The sequence below is a fragment of the Rhineura floridana genome, chromosome 19, assembly GCF_030035675.1.
Source record: "Rhineura floridana isolate rRhiFlo1 chromosome 19, rRhiFlo1.hap2, whole genome shotgun sequence".
Classification (NCBI taxonomy): Eukaryota; Metazoa; Chordata; class Lepidosauria; order Squamata; family Rhineuridae; genus Rhineura; species Rhineura floridana.
This window is the reverse complement of record NC_084498.1, coordinates 20,314,183-20,326,221: the sequence shown is the minus strand read 5'-3', so window position 1 is coordinate 20,326,221 and position 12,039 is coordinate 20,314,183. Positions and strand designations below refer to the sequence as shown.

At 46.1% G+C, this 12,039-nt stretch overlaps 1 protein-coding gene and 1 pseudogene across 19 annotated transcripts in view; one reads left to right on the top strand and one right to left on the bottom strand.

Moving 5' to 3' along the window:
- The window catches only part of HIC2 (HIC ZBTB transcriptional repressor 2), a 154,601-nt gene that overhangs the window by 42,795 nt on the left and 99,767 nt on the right, over positions 1–12,039 (top strand). For 6 of the 19 annotated variants that reach the window (XM_061602497.1, XM_061602495.1, XM_061602499.1 and 3 more), the window contains one exon: positions 10,081–10,291. The exons of the other annotated variants lie outside the window; for them this stretch is intronic. The gene's annotated coding sequence lies outside the window, so the exon portion shown is untranslated. The remainder of the gene's footprint in view (positions 1–10,080; positions 10,292–12,039) is intronic. 19 annotated transcript variants of the gene reach the window in all.
- Positions 184–285, bottom strand: LOC133373552 (5S ribosomal RNA; annotated as a pseudogene).

Genomic DNA, 12,039 nt, shown 5'->3' with positions numbered 1-12,039 from the left:
TTACAGAACAATACAGGAACCAGTCAGGGGTAAAAGTTGCTCTTTGCCTGCTGTTGTTATATGTCTTCAAGTCAATTGCTACTTATGGCGACCTTATGAATCTTTTTTTTAATGTATTCATAGGGTTTTCATGGTAAGAAGTATTCAGAGACGATTGACCATTGCCTTCCTCTAAGCCGATGCCACCTGGTATTCTCAGGTGGTCTCCCATCCAAGTACTAACCAGGCCTGACCCTGCTTAGCTTCCCAGATCAGACGAGATCAGGCTTGTTCAGGGTAGTATGGTGAGGATAAAATCCCATAAGCGAACAGCACCCAGGCTTTGGATGTTAAACACAACAGGTTAGGATGGGGAAATGTCTGACTTCTTACCTATTGCAGCACAGTAGCTCAAGTGCTGCAGCGAATCCAAGTAAACCAATACCCCCTCCTTCGCCTTGGTTCAAACCGCAGCTTCGGTTTCAAGACAAAGTCTGTTGGCAGATTGTCCTGGAAAGCATTCCTATCTTTAAACAGATCTTGCTTTTTCTCCTGGTCTCTGAAACAGGATCGCAGATAAATGGACGGGGCACAGATTTTTGGAAACCCATCCCTTGTGTTTATCTTGACTGATAAGCCTGTAATCTTGGCTTCTGCTTCTTCAGCAAAATGCCTCAATCGTTACTGTTTTCAGGGGAGAGGCTCTCTTGTTCTCTTTCTTGACATTAACGTCTATTTAGGCAATCCAGTTTCTGTCTGTCTTCTATCCAGAGTTGCATGGAGCTCTCTTCCTCCCCCGCCAAACATGGTTTAGTAACGCCTACTCCATTAAAGGTCACTTATTTTGCACATCAGGAAAGGAGGACTACAGCTGAATGTCAAGAAGGCCAAAGTAATGACAACAGATGATTAATGTAACTTTAAAGTTTACAATGAGGACATTGCACTTGTCAATATCAATACCTTGGCTGCAGTCATTAACCAAAAAGGGAGACAATAGTCAAGAAATCAGAAGAAGGCTAGGACTGGGGAGGGCAGCTATGAGAGAACTAGAAAAGGTCCTCAAATGCAAAGATGTCTCACGGAACACTAAAGCCAGGATCATTCAGACCATGGTATTCCCAATCTCTATGTATGGATGTGAAAGTTGGACAGTGAAAAAAGCAGATAAGAGAAAAATCAACTCCTTTGAAATGTGGTGTTGGAGGAGAGCTTTGCGGACACCATGGACCATGAAAAAGACAAATAATTGGGTGTGAGAACAAATTAAACCAGACCTATCACCAGAAGCTAAAATGACGAAACTGAGGTTTATTATACTTTGGACGCATAATGAGAAGACATGATTCACTAGGAAAGACCATAATGCTGGGGAAAACAGAAGGGAGTAGAAAAAGAGGAAGGCCAAACAAGAGATGGATTGATTCCATAAAGGAACCCACAGACCTGAACTTACAAGATCTCAACAGGGTTGTTTACAAACAGACGCTCTTGGAGGTCGCTGATTCATAGGGTCGCCATAAGTCAAAATCGACTTGAAGGCACATAACATTACTCCATGAAAGGTCACTTATTTTGCACATCAGGAAGCCAGAATCAAGGAGCGGATCTATAGAGTAACCATTTCCATTAAGAAATGTTCTAACAAGGATTTGACTATGTGCACTGTAGCTGGGGGAAACGGCACATGGGACTATAGGAAGACTTGCCAGATGAAACCAAAGGGCCTGTTTGCTCCAGTATTCTGTTCTCATTGTGGCCTGCCAGATGCTTCTGGGAACTCTGCAAACGGAACCCGAGAGCAGCAACGTGCTCCCCGCTTGTGATTCCTAGCAACTGGCATTCAGAGGTATACTGCCTTCGACAGTGGAGGCACAACAAAGCCTTTGTGGCTGATAACCATTGACAGCCTTATCCTCCACGAATTTGTCCAATCCCTTTTTTAAAGTGGCCATTCCCATATCTTATAGTAGCAAGTTTCATAGTTTGACCATGCATTGAGTAGAGAAGTGCTTCCTTTTTGTATGTGCGTCCTGGATCTCCGACCATCCAACGCCACTGGATGACCCCACATTCAGGATAGAATTATAAGAGAGGGAGAAAAATCCCTCTCTGTCCACTTGCATAATCTTCCACACCTCTTATCTACGCTTTTATTGCGGTCAACCAACCATTAAAGAATACGCCAACTGTGTGCGTGCATCGTCACGAAATCAAAAAGAGCAAAGGTGAAGCTTAAGCGCCAACAGTCATTGAACGTCGAAGAGATATCACTACATTCGGAAATATTGCTACCTGTTCGGTAATGAAAATATTGGACCACTCCCCCAAGGAAAATACTCAAGAGTTGCTAAGGATCATCCGGGAAACTGCCTCATAAGGGAGCCGATCAAACATTTTCTGACCCCTTGATAAAATCCACAGTAAAAAAACACATGGGAAGCTGTTTCAAGTTCCAGTTGATTACACGGACAGCACCTATCCTTGATAGGAACTTTAGCAAATGTGCCTTCTAACATCTTTGAAGGTAAAATGTTGAAGCATGCAGAGAGAAGGGCTGTTCTATACTTAGGTATCTTATCATGTCCCCACTTACTTGCCTCTTTCAAAGCCGAAAAGCTCCAAATGGTGTATACTTTCTTCACAGGGGAGTTGCTCCAAACCCTTGATCATCTTGGTTGCCCTTTCCTTGAACCTTTTCAAGTTCTCCAATGCCCTTTTTGAGGAGCTGTATGCAGTATTTCGAGCGCGCCGCAGATTTGTATAATGGCATTACGATACTGGGAGTTTTATTTCCTGACTCTTTCCTAACAATCCATGTTAGGGAATTTGTTCCCTCTTCTATCTATCCTTTTCTATTTTATCTTCCCCCTGTAAGGTATGTTGGGCTCAGAGGAAGTGACTGACCCAAGGTCACACTGTGAGCTTTGTGGCTGAGCGGGAATTTGAACCTGTGTCTTTCCAGGTTCACATTACTACCACATTGGCTCAGTGTTGATACTGAAGAGTCCAACCAACATCTGGAGGGCTACAGGTTCCCTATCACTGGCTTTAATGATCTGTGTGATAAAAATAAATCTACGGATGGTGGGCGCCATCTTAGGAGAGGCATTGCTGTCCTCACTCTCTTGCTCAGAAAGGAATAGTTTTTCCAAGGTTCCATTTGCACCCTTAACATACTACAGATCCCAGGATTCCTTTTTTGTGGGGAGGAGGGGAGCTATGACTGTTTAAAGTAGTATGATACTGCTTTAAATACAGCAGTTGGGGTCTAAATAAAAAGAGCCCCCACAGATTTAATTTAGACTAATAATAAAGTGAGCAAAAATGCCCTAGTTTTGAATGTTAGGACCCTTTATCCAACTGGGAGGCTTGAGGGCCTTTCAGATACAGGTTGGGAAACTATATTTATATGTCGCCAAAAAAAAAGATTGTGTGTGATTGGGACTTGCATGTTTAATATTTATTTGCTTATTTAAATTTAATCCAATTTACTTAAAATAAACAGCAGGGCTTGCAAAGAATCGCTAACTTTCCTTTGGGTAATCCCCACAAGCATACAGATTTCATAACGTTTGCAATAATGTCTCATCTTGTCCGTGTAAGCTTGCACCTTATTGCGCCAATAAATTAGGGAAACCCTCTTATTTTCCCACAAAATGATGATCAGTTTGTCTTCCCTCTGACTTGTACCATGTTTGTTAGCGTGAACGTATGTACGATATCCCAAATGTTAACCCCATCCATTCTTACAAAGTCTTGCGTTCTCATCCCCCCTCCCCCCCAGATTATCGCATATTTATTCAGGCGCAGCAGTCAGTAAATGTTGGGATAATTCTCTATCTTGAACTAATACAGTAGGGCCCCGCTTTACAGCACTTCGCTAATGCGGCGGTCTCAATTAGACTAAAGCCCCACTCATATGGTGCTTGTTCTGCTTTTACGGCGGTTTTCGGGTGTCGCATGCCATTCTATTCAATGAGTTCCACTTTTCAGCGGTTTTCGCTTTTCAGTCGGGGTCCGGAACGTAACGTGCCGTATGAGTGGGGCCCTACTGTACTCAGACTTTAGTGTAGCTAAATAAAACATGCATGTAAATTTGGATGCAGATGAGTGCTTTCTCTGCAACTCTCAAAAATGACCCAAATTGTGATGCCACTTCTGAAATCCACCCTAGACTCCTGTCTGGGGCTTTTTGTCCCTGAGGGCTGATTGACAGGAATGTGTGTGCATGTCTCTCTCAGGCCAGGGTGGAATTAAGTTTAAAAATCCTAACATTTTTGGAGCGTGACAGCAGCTGGTGCGTTGTTCCAGCTTATATTTAAGCGTACGTTTTCGATTGGGTGGTGCACCGAGAGAGGTGGCAAAATGTCGAATCAACACTAAACCCGCAAAGGACCAGTTTACAGCTCTCTGTTTTTAAAACCTTAATTGCGACCAAAGGGATTTTTGTTCTACCCACCTTAGGCTTGACAAAGATGAGTTGCCCAGGTTTTAAAACCTAGCTACGGGGATACCACGGTGACCCATGGGTGGACAAAACTGCTGTGCAGATATGATTTCCTTACCTTTGTACTTTCTTGCTGTCTCAAACATGTGTTTAGTGTGGTGCTTCTTATTTTAATCTCCTTTTAAAGGCATTTTGTGCTAACCTAAGCTTTTCTGGGAAGGTTAGCTTTTGGAACATCGAAGCTGCCTTATATAACTGAGTCAGGCCATTGGTCTACAGCTCAATAATGTCTACATTGACTGGCAGAGGCTCTCAGGTGTTTCAGGCAGGAGTCAATATTTGAAATTGCATCTCTCATGAAATGCAGTGCCTTGATTTGATTTCCACCCCCCAGACCCATCAAATCTTCTTCTTTCCACTTCCCAATTAAAGTTTTCACCCTTTTTAAAAAATCTATTATAATTTTGGTAGAGTGAGACGATCGCTCTGCAAAAGGGATTTTCTGATCTTATGGTTAATTTTAATTGATTTTACGGTGCATGTTGTATGCCCTGTTTTAGACACTATGGCGTTAAGCGGTGTATAGATTGTTAAACTAAATAACTTATAATACATTTTTATAGCTCTGCTTAAAGATTTAGAGCTGTAGCCCTAACACGTTTTGAAAGAAATGTTTCTTTGCCCCAGGAAAATGTTTGTCCTGTTAAAAACAAAATATAGTATGCACTCTCTGAAAAACAATACGCAGAATGATAAGCTACAATCAGTAAATACTAAAACACAATTGTTGTGGGAGAACATAAGCAGAGACCTGCTGGATTTGGCCAATGGCCCATCTGGTCTAGCATCCTGTTTTCGAAGTGTCCAGTCAGGTGCCTATGGGAAGCCCACAAGCAAGACCTTGCGTGCAACAGAGCTCTGACCTCCTGCAGCTTCCAGCATCTGGTATTCAGTGGCATGCTACCTCTGACAGTGGAGGCAGAACATAGTCATTGTGGCTGGTAGCCATTGGTAGCCTTATCCTCCAGAAACTTGCCTAATCCTCTTTTCAAGCCATCCAAGTTGGTGGCCATCACTATCACCTGCAGGAGCAAATTCCTCCTGCTCCTGCCTTTTTGCCTGTCCTGAATCTTCCAGCGTTCTCTGGCCGCTTTCTCCATGCCGTTCAGGTTTGCACGTACACCCGTGTTTCTGTGCGGTTTATAGTAGTTTGACTTCTCCTACACAGAATTGTTGCGTTGGGTAGGACCTTTTGAGGTCATCTGGTCGAACCCTCTGCTCAACGCAGTGCAAGGATCTGCAGTGCAAGATGCCTCTGCGTGGATGCTGTAGGGTCAGAGCATCCTTCGACATGTGGCCATCCGGCCCCGCTATAAATATCTCCAGTGAAGGAGAGGCCACTACCTCCCAAGGCAGCCGGTTCCCCTGTCAAGCAGCTATTTTCTGTTAGGAATTTTCTCCTTAAGTTTAGCTGAAATCTGCCTGTAAATTCTGGGGGCAGACCCCTCTCAGAGAATTCTTGCTGCAGCCCCTGGACCTCCTCGCAGAGGGATCTACAGGGTGGTGGATGCTGAAGTGGACCCATGATCTGATCCGTGGTGCTGATCTGCCTGAATTGCATTGGGCGAGTCCATGGTGGAAACAATATGTGTCAGATTCCTCTCCCGGTGCCTACCCGGAATGGAACCAAGTGCTTTTTGGGCAGAGATGGCAAAGACCCTGTCTGAAATCCCGTAGAGCTCTCTCCCGCCTCCCAAAAAATGCATCGCAGCTGGCTTGCCACATTTTGAAGTGAGTGAAGTAACACACTTCTGCAGAGTGGGAAGGGGGCACAAGGCCATTCAGTCCAGGGTCTAAAATTAACTTCACTGCCCTGCTTGACAGCCTTGATCATCGTGTCTGTCTGCTCTCCTGTGCAAATGCATCCTTGCCTGCAGAAGTCTCCTGCTGTCTCTCCTGGCCCCAACCCTTTTGCCTGGAACGGCGCGGTGTGGTGTCAGTCTCAGACCTGGGAGATCCGGGTTCAGATCCTGCCTTTCTAGAACACTTTTGCATGGCCGCTTTCCTTCTCTTTAAATAATATTTTTTGTAAACTGCTTAGAGGTTTTATTACAATCGAGCGGTAGATAAATTTGGTGAAATAAATAAAATCCCTCCTTGAAACCCACTTTTGTCACCTCACGTTTGGCACGGACCCTTCGTCCTCATTTCCTCATTATAACTCAGCTGGAACGCATGTCTCCAAATGAATGCATGTTCTTCTGCTGCTTTACCACTTGCCTCTTGGTCCATTTGGCTCAGTGTTGTCCACACTGACTGGCAGCAGCTCTCCAGGGTTTCAGGCAAGGGAACATTCCCAGCCCTACCTGGATATGCTGGGGATTGAACCCGGGACCTTCTGCATGCAAAGTAGTGCCCTAACCACTGAGCTAGGGTGCTTTCTCTTCCTGTCTTTTCTCTGTCTGTAATCTCAGGGCAGGGAATCATCACCTTTGGACTCTGAACAGTGCCATGCACATCGATAAGGACAGCCTGGTTGCTGGATCAGACTGGTGGCCCATCTAGTCCAGCATCCTGGTCTCGCAGTGGACAACCAGATGCCCAAGGGAGGCCTGCAAGAAACCCTCTGTATTCCTTGTGGTAGTATGAGTCTGAATCCTAGCAAGACAGAGGTGATGTGGGTTGGTGGTTCCCGAGTTCAGATCATTGGTCAGTTGCCTGCTTTGGATTAGGTCGTACTCCCTCTGAAAGAGCAGGTCCGTAGTCCGGGGGTGCTCCTGGATCCATCTTTGTCACTAGAGGCCCAGGTGACCTCCGTGGGTAGGAGTGCCTTTTACCAGCTTTGGCTGGTGAGACAGCTGTGGCCATTTCTGGACTGGGATAGCCTGACCACTGTTGTCCACGCACTGGTAACCTCCAGGCTGGATGACTGTAATGCGCTGTATGTGAGGCTGCCCTTGAGGTTGGTCCGGAAGCTGCAGCTGGTGCAAAATGCGGTGATGAGACTGCCCACTGGGGCAGGGTATTGTCAACATGTCACCCCGCTGCTGAAAGAATTGCACTGGCTGCCCATTTGCTACCGGGCCAAGTTCAAGGTTCTAGTTTTGGTGTACAAAGCCCTTTACACCTTGGGACCAGGATACCTGAAAGACCGTCTTACCCCTTATATACCCAGTCAATCACTGTGCTCTGTAGGTGAGGGCCTCCTGCAGATACCATCTTATCAGGAGGTCCAGTTCCTCACAACATAGGAAACAGACCTTTAGTGTGGCGACACCTATCCTGTGGAATTCCCTCCTCTTACATATTAGACAGGCACCATCTCTGTTATCTTTTTAGTGCCTATTGAAGACCTTCCTCTTTCAACCAGCCTTTTAAGTTGAGACCTATCCTAGTCTGCGTCTGTGTTGGAATTGCTTTTTAATATGTTATTAAACCTTTTTAAAAATGTTTTTAATCTTAGAAGATGTTTTGGGTGGGATATAAATCAAATAATAATATTACTGGGGGATGCTTGGCTCAGCAATACTACATACGAGAAGGATCTTGGAATTGTTGTTGATCACAAGCTGAACATGACCCACCAGTGTGATGTGCCTGCAAAAAAGCCAAATGCTATTTTAGGCTGCATTAACAGAAATATAGGTTCCAAATTGGGTGAAGTACTAGTTCCTCTCTATTTGGTGCTGGCTAGGCCTGATATTGAGTACTGCATCCAGTTCTGGACACCACACTTCAAGAAGGATTCAGACAAAACTGGTTACAGTTCAGAGGAGGGCAACAAAGATGATCAGGGGACTGAAAACACAGCCCTATGAGGAGAGACTGAAAGAACTGGGCATGTTTAGCCTTGCTAAGAGAAGCTTGATGAGAGATAAGATAGCATTTTCATGTACCTGAAAGGTGTTCACACAGAGGAGTGCCAGGATCTTTCCTCGATCATCCCAGAGTGAAGGACATGAATAATGGTCTCAAGTGACAGGAAGCCAGATTTTGGCTGAACATCAGGAAAAACTTCCTAACTGTAGGAAGTGGAGCGGTACCACAATGGAACCAATGACCTAGGGAGGTGGTGGGCTCTCCAACCCTGGAGGCCTTCAGGAGGCAGCTGGACAGCCACCTGTCGGGGATGCTTGAACTTGGATTCTTGAATTGAGCAGGGGGTTGGACTGGATGTCCTTATGGGCCCCTTCCAACTCTGTGATTCTAATAATGCTTGCTGTGTGTGCATGTGGATGTGCATGAATTCAGTGGTGGGCTTCCTCATCAGAAGATGGAAATGCCAGGCAGCGTTAGTCAGTGGTGCAGATAAGTAGTTTGAGACTCTGGACTTAATGGTCTTATGCCCCCCCTCCCTACCCTGTGGCTGGTAACGTGTATGACTTCACTGGTTTCAAAACACGCTAGGCCAGCTCTGCCAGGTTTAGGGGTCCTCCTGCTCTTTGGATGCCTTCCTAAAGTTCTGACCTGATGGTGCTGCTGGGCAGAAAGATTCAAAGGAGCGTAGGAAGCTGCCTTGCTCTGACTGGCAACGGCTCTGCTGTGTTTCAGGCAGGAGTCTCTCCCATCCCTACCTGGAGATGCCAGGGGTGGAACCTGGGACCTTATGAATGCAAAGCAGGTGTTCTGCCACTGAGCTACAGTCCGTTCTGGGCCAAAGATTGTGAGCTTTGTTGCGCGGCCTGTGTGAATTTCTGGCTCTCCCTGTTTTTATAGAAAAGCTGGACAACAGCCCCAAAACCTCTTGGCAAAGTGTTTTTTCCCCTTCCTCTTCGACCTGAAGGTTGTTATGCAAATACTTCCTGAAATGCCACCTCTAATCTCTGAAGCAAGATCCAAAAGGAAGGGGTGACCATTGCAAGAGCCAGGCTTGGCTTCTCTCTCTCCTTTCCGCACGCGTCACCCCCCCCCCATGTCCTTTCGCAAGGCGAGGGAGGAGTGGGGGAGTGAGAGATAAAGGAAAAGACTGCGGTGCAGTTATGGACTTGTTTGCTTTTAAAACACCCAGATTTCACAACTGGCCGAAAACTTTGATCCTCCTCGACTTTTTTTCTCCTCCCCAACCCATGGCCTTCTGTTGTTGTTGTGGAAACTCAATCAGAGGCCATGAAACCAGCCCTGACTCACAAAACAGCGAGCTGGATGTTACCCAAACCCAGCTGTGATCTATCTGATCCAACAGTGCGGTTCCTCCTCCCCTCACAGCTTCCCTGCCCGGTGTAATCTGTCGCCTTCCTTCCCGCATTGCAAACTTGCAAGCACCCAAATGTTCCTGGGTGGGTGGGTGGCTCAGGATTAAGTTTTGAAGATATTTTTTGTTGTTTCTGTTGCCCTCCAAAAATGGGTGATAGAAAAGCGAGCAGGGCGGGGTAAGTTGGGGGAAGAAGCGAGGGGGAGATAGGGAGATGGATAAGGTGTCCACTGAGTCACCTGATCATGCCCACGGGGCTGCAGGAAGCCACGCTAGTCATTGTTGTGGTATTTGCAGCCTTTGCCCTCTTGTCAGGGACCCTGGGGAGTGTGCCCTGTGGCATTAGGAGGCTTTTCAAGGGCAAAGGACAGCAAATGAATTCTTGGAATGGGGTGTTGGCTCAGATAAAGGGCATCCTCTGGAATTTGCTTCTAAAGTTTTTTTCTTCTTCTTTTCCCAGACAGTCACCTTGGTAAGGGGAGATGGTGCCCCTGTTTTTCTCATTTGCTCCCCTGTCGAACTTCCTTGTGAGATTTATCTGCTGACCTGTGTTTTCCCAGCGGTGTCGCAAACTTCGGGCTTCCAGTTTTAGAAGTCTTTTAACGCTTCACACGTCTGGGATTCAGTGGTAGGCTTCCTGGGTCAGAGGATGCACGTTCAAGGCCGGCGTGGTAAGGTTCAGAAGAAGGCTAACGTTCGGAAACGGGTGTCACGGACCTTTGTGGGGTTAATGGCTGTAGCTCAGGGGCAGAGCATCTGCGTTGCATGCAGAAGGACCCAAGTTCAATCCCCGGAGTCTCCAGGTAGGGCTGGGAGAGATTTCCTGCCTGAAACCCTGGAGAGCTGCTGCCAGTCAGTGTAGACAATAATGAGCTAGATGGACCAACAGTCTGACTTGATATATAAGGCGGCGTCTTGTTAGGGGAAGGGCCGTAGCTCAGTGGCAGAGCATCTCCTTTGCATGTAGAAGGTCCCAGGTTCAATCCCCGGTGTCTCTAGATAGGCCTGGGAGACATTCCTTGCCTGAAACCCCAGAGAGCTGCTGCCAGCCTGTGTAGGCAGTACTGAGCAAGATAGACCACTGAGTCTGATTCAGTATAAGGCAGCGTTACGTTGTTGTTGTTTTGCTGAAAATGCAAGACAGATGGAGCTTCTTTTTGTGTGTAAGTTTATCACAGATGTGTACCTTACAAACAAGGATCTGTATGCTAACTGTGGCTATGAGGGTATGAGGACAGTCTACCTTCAGTTAGGCATAGTTGGTTACCATCAAAAGAAGACTGCCGGATGGGATGTGCTAAGAGTGTTTGGAACCCTTGGCTGGTACAGAATTTGTTTTGTTTTCAAAAATGTCATTTTGCAGGAACACTCTGGCAGTGTTGGTGGTGAGCTACCCTTGAGGACTGTTAGGAGGGGGCATGTAGAAGACCTGTTTTCAAGCTGCACAATTTTTACCAGTTTACTTCCAGGAGCAGGTCAAGGTGGTGTTGGCTAGGGTGGATAACTCGTCAATTGGTTGGATGTATTTATTTATTATTACATTTCTGTCCCACCTTTCCTCCAAGGAGCTCAAGGTGGTGTACAAACACTGTTCTCCGCTTTCCGATTTTTATCCTCGCAACAACCCTATGAGGCAGGTTAGGCTGAGAGATATAGTGACTGTCCCAAGGTCCCCCACTGAGGTTCATGGCTCAGCAGGGATTTAAACCCTGGTCGTCCAGGTCCCAGTCTGACACTCTAACCGCTACACAACACTGGCTGTCAGTGGAATGAGATGAAGTTGGTCCTAGACGAGCCGCATTCTTGGTAGTTGGAAGGAATCTCCTTCCCGGAGGAACCTACTAGAACTCATCTTTTCTAGACCGTGTGCAAGGCTTGTAAATAAATTCTGTCTAAAGGATTTTGGAGGGGGAAGTAGATCACTGGCAATAGATGGATTTGGTGTGAAAAACACAACTTGTTTTCCTCTGGTCGATGAAATGGGCTTAACGTTGGAAGTCAAGGCTGTGGCATTTAGCTAATTATTAGCTGGCTGATTCAGCCTTCAGCCTGGTGCCCTCTAGATATGTTGCACTACAACTCCCAGCAACCCCGACCAGTGGCTCTGCTGGCTAAGGCTGATGGGAGTTTGAGACTGCATAGACACCATACATTTAAAGCACCCCCGAATCCTGGGAACTGTAGTTTAGCCTAAACAGAGCTACAGTTCCCTGCACCCTTAAACAATAGTTCCCAGGATTCTTGGGGGGGGGTGTGCTTTAGATGTTTTGTATATACCAAGCTGCAACCCAAAACACCTGGAGTGTTGCAGATTAGGGAAGAATTTTAATCCATTTTGATCAACTAGAAAAGTGTCCCTCATTAATCAGCAAACGCAAAAAATGTTTTTAAACTATTTTTTTATGTAAATGCTTAAAAA